Raw genomic sequence first — 5,096 nt, 5'->3', positions numbered from 1 at the left:
GGTGGGGGGGGGGTTGTTTCAATAATGTAGGACAAGAGCTTTGAAGCTCCGTCCTCAATTAAATCACTTAATATTTAAAGCAGGGATATTCTTTACAGTACACTTGTTGGAAGTACATATATATATAAATACATATTTATATATAAATATTTAATGGACATATATACGTATATATAAAGGATTTAAAGATGATAATTCAGTTATCAATATCGCTTATTGATTTGTTGGCATCACCAATATCAATTATCAAATTATCAACTTATCAATATCAATCAATAAACCAATCAATAAAAAATGATCAATATTACGTTTCAATTCTATTCTCTATCTATACAACTTATCAATAGTACGTTTTTATTCCGGATTTGATTCCCCATGAATAGCACTTATTCATTTTTGACTTATTGATATCACCTACCGATATTATTTATTGATTTGATTCTCTATAAATATTAATTTTCAATTAACCTATTTATTGATTATTGGCGATGCTGACACTGGACCACCGTACCTCAGACCCGTACCCTATAACACTATGTTATAAACACTGAAAATTGGAGATCAGACGCGTGATGTCATCAGAAATCCAGGAAGTCTGGAGTCTGCTGAATTGGACCACCGGAGGTCGGTTCTGTACAAGGATCGGTTCCAGGTACCCATCCCTAATTGTATTCATTTGTTAGACTATAACGAGCTGCACTGCCCTGAGATCTACAGCTCTCATCAGAACAGAAATCACCATCATAGTGTCACACATCAAACATTCACAGATGTGACGTCAACACGACCTCAAAGATCGTTTCAAGGTTCGTTCATCCAACCGAACAGAAACATGGTGATTGGACCAGGAGGCAGAGCAGCCCCCTGTTCTAACAGCAGACGAACACAAACTGTCAAAAAACCCAGGGATATTTGAGAGCACATTATCATTCACGAGGCCGTCATCAATTTGCCGAGGCACATTAGGCGTCGGGCTGCCGAGCCATTAGAGAGGAAGTACAGCAGCTCCGTGCTCTGATGATTGTTAACCATGTAATCCACAGACATGTTTGGCAACACAAAGTGTTCTGACACACTTGTTAGTGAAACGACCCGCATCTGGGTACGAGCACAACAACAATTTAGCTTCATTAAATAAATAAAAAAAAAACCCACACAAAAACAAAAAAAAAAACACCAGAAAATAAAGTGAAATCCACATCAACCACAGCAGGTTGACACCAAGAGGAGATCAGATCTTTGGTCCAGGTGTGAAGACGAAGAACTTGGTATGTTCTGGAGGTCGATTCTTGTACGACAGGGGTGTCAAACTCATTCACCCGGGGGGGGGGGGGGGGGGGTGACTGTGAAGATTCCCATTTGTCCAGGTCATGTTAGTTGTAAGAAACTGGTGTGTAGACAGCTCCAAAAAGAAATCCAGTTGCTTACAACTTTGGAAATTCTTTGGAAGACGGTATAGATGTTACTACTCTACTACTACTACTACGTATTAATAAATGTTTCTGCGATTGATTATTATTTATTCAAATTACAAATATTGTTCAATATATATATATATATATACGTATATATATATATATATATATACGTATATATATATGTATTTAATTTATCAGGTTAGGAAACAAAGGGTTAAAAAACAGGCCATACAAAATGACTTGACGTGCCACATTTGGCCCCCGGGCCTTGAGTTTGACACATGTGATGTACAAGTCTTCTGAACTTTTTTTTTGACACCATACACATTTGAAAAGTGATTCAAATCGGATGCTGAAATTTGAAATTGGAATAATAAAAACATGTATAACTCAGATAGGAAAACACCATAAAATGTTCAAGACACATGGGGGAGGGTCTTTAAACGAAACACGAAATAGTTTCTCAGAGGCTGAGGCATCCCATAATTATTTTTTAACCCCGTTCTCAGATTGAAACCGAACGCCGGTCCCTTCAGATTGTACAGTAAATTGAATTGTCCTAATTGCTCTAGCTGTGATGCGCGTGTTTCTCCACGTTTTCCCTCGAAGGAGACGGTCTCTCAAAGCCAGATTAAAAAGTTGGAGTTGAACATAAAAGCCTGAGCTTTTCTCCCAGGATGGAGCCGCGAACCTCCTCCGCATGTCGTCTCCTCTCAGACGTGGGGAGAAACACAACTACTGACGTGGGTATGAGGAGAAGTGGGCCAGTGCTGAAGACTGCCACGCGGGGTGATTTGCATATGCTGAATGAAGCTGAAATATAAATAAGTCACATCTTAATTTCTGCTCCATTTTCTGGAAGCAAAGTCCCAGATACAAGTTGGAAGGTCGTATAAAATAAACAGCAGAATCATATAGATATGGTATATATAAATACTCTTAGTCGTTTTAACTGGGTCAGAGACAGCTAGTGATGGATTGGTAATCTGTAGGGATGTTGGCCTCCATCTTTTTTTTTTTGGAATGCTTGCTTTTAAAACGGAATCTCAACAAGCTGGGAATCGACCAATGGGTCCTCAATGTTCCCAAAAGATGGACATTGACCGAGCAAGTCATCGTGATACAACTTAAAAAAAAAGTCAAGTTGCCGTTAAAACCCGAATAAGTCAATTAATAACTTAGTCAACGAGCTTATTTTCTGAGACGAAAACTTAGGAAGACGTGATAGCTAAATGGTGATGACGAAAGGTCTCAGTCCGTATTCGTCAATCAATAAAAACATGACAGAAAAGTCGTGGAACAAAAGTGCAATCACGGATAATTTCGGTATGCTCAGCCAATCAAAACTCTGCTTGAAGGCTAGGGGGCGGGGCATGTAAACAGAAACTGAAACGTAGTAAATATTTGTTTGGTTGTAGAATTAAGAGAAGACAGTGTTTTTCATTTTAAAGCAAGGTTCTAGTTTGGTCGGAGGTGTACAGCTCCAAACAGTAGTAGGAGCTCTGCACTAGAATAAATCTTTTAGCCCCGCACGCATTTATGCTAATTGTTAGCACAAATGTACCAGATGTATCACCGGCCCTCGATCCTAAACACGTTTTACATTTTTGGGAAAAACGTCGACCAACCAGACAATACATCGTCAGTACAATGTACTCACATGGTTTATGTTTGTAAACACCAAGTGGTAATTGCTGCGTACTTTTCCATTCAAGATCCAGTCTAACAGTAAACAATTAACATTTACCTCTGGTTCATTTCAAGCCTTGTACAAACTCTAATGCATTCTTAGGAAAAAGAAACATTCTTAGGAAGAAGAAAACAAACTCTAATGCATTCTTAGGAAAAAACAAACATTCTTTTAAAGGATAATTGCATGAAAAAAAAAACTGACAGGACGTCACCTCATTACTTCACCGCTGCACTTGGAGTTCCATAAATGTACACACAACATCTGCCTCAGCTCTACTGGCTCCAAAGTGGAATGATCAATGTCCATAATGAACCAGTAATTACTGGCCCCGTAATGATAATGTATCTGCAGACATTTTTCATCAGCGCTACCTGCAAACCAATTCATGTAATTACCCGGAGTGTTTACAAGCCATTTCAGCATCTATTTTGTGTTTTTAACACACAAAGGACCGGGTCATTAAGTAATTAGTTTTGGTTTTTTTAGCCGCAAAAAAATAGAGGCAGACGATGGCAATTTGTGGCCCCGCAGCAAAAAGCAACATTGATTATTCAAACGTAATCACAGAATACCTTCATCATCAAACATATAACAAATCATAGACAGTTATTTCATAAAAGATAAAGTCACGTTGAGTCTTTTTTTAAAACTTGAAAGTTTTTATATAAAACGCCTTAAAAAATAAATGAATCATTGGGTTATGGCGATGAAAGTATCATATATTTGGATTTGATTAAACTTTAATATAAGTGAAAATACTTCTCGCTGCAGTTTCGGGAAATCAAACACCAGGCAGTTTTAATTGTCTTTGCGTTCTAGCGCTCCGCACCTCCCCTCGTTTCTCATTGGTTTTCATGACCAACGTGACCTCAGACAGTGAGAATAGGACGAACCTGGATGTCATTCATGGCTACAGGGGCTGAGTGCGAAGGCTATTCATTAATCCAGAGTGGTTTTGCCGTGAAACCAAATGGGAGTTGCATAAATTACATCTGGAATTCAGCGGTATTCCTCTTTAACACATTATTAAAAAAGAAAAAAAAAAAGAAAAAAATGAGGAGAGGGGAGGGAGAAATCCAACAGTGAGCATGTCCAGGGATGTATAATATTCACATTAAATGTCAGACTCACTTCACATTCAATATTAAGGTTCAGTATATATTCATTCTTGACAAGGCGTCCTCGGGATTCAAAGGGAACACGGGGGGGTTTGAAAGGGCACATATAAAAATGTGATCATTTTCTGGTGTTAAAGGAAAAAAAAAATACACAAAGACCTAAAAGCGCTCGTCGACACACCCGTCACCACTATTTCATAATATGAATTGAATGAATAGACTTCATTTACAAAAGGTTAGTAAAAGGTAAAGGAAAAGGTAGAAAGCTCTGTTAAAATGTACAACCAAAATCGATTTACAAAAGGTTAGTAAAAGGTAAAGAAAAAGGTAGAAAGCTCTGTTCAAATGTACAACCAAAATTGGTAAAATGCTTAAAAAAAAAAATTAAATCTTTGCTGTTTTAGAATCTGCTTCAGTTTTTTAACATTATTTCTAAAAACACTATTAAACACAACAGGATTGGTTTAGAAAGGCACAAAATAAAAAAAAATATATCGGTATTTAGCAGGCTAGCACATTAGCATTAGCATATATTCCTAATTATCACGATTATATATATATATATTTACATTCAGCAAGTAAATCCCAGTAATAATATGAAAGTAAAAAATACAAAAGACAATAAACTGCTCGTCCGGCCTGCGGTCCAGATTTGTTTTCTACAGAAAACATGTTATTCATCATGAACGACCTCTCAGATTGTGGAGCAAGTAATAGATTCGACTTTTTGTCCGATCTTTTTTGGAGCTGTTTGTCGGTTCGTTCTGACTTTGTAACTGAGCGTCAGTTTCTCTCACAGATGTAGAGTGAAGACCTCGACACAGTCGCTGCATGCTAGCACCATTTGTAAACAACAGGGGGCGGTTC

This window comes from Cynoglossus semilaevis, chromosome 8 (genome assembly GCF_000523025.1).
Source record: "Cynoglossus semilaevis isolate Cse_v1.0 chromosome 8, Cse_v1.0, whole genome shotgun sequence".
Classification (NCBI taxonomy): domain Eukaryota; kingdom Metazoa; phylum Chordata; class Actinopteri; order Pleuronectiformes; family Cynoglossidae; genus Cynoglossus; species Cynoglossus semilaevis.
The sequence above is the reverse complement of the archived record's forward strand: the minus strand, read 5'-3'. Positions refer to the sequence as shown.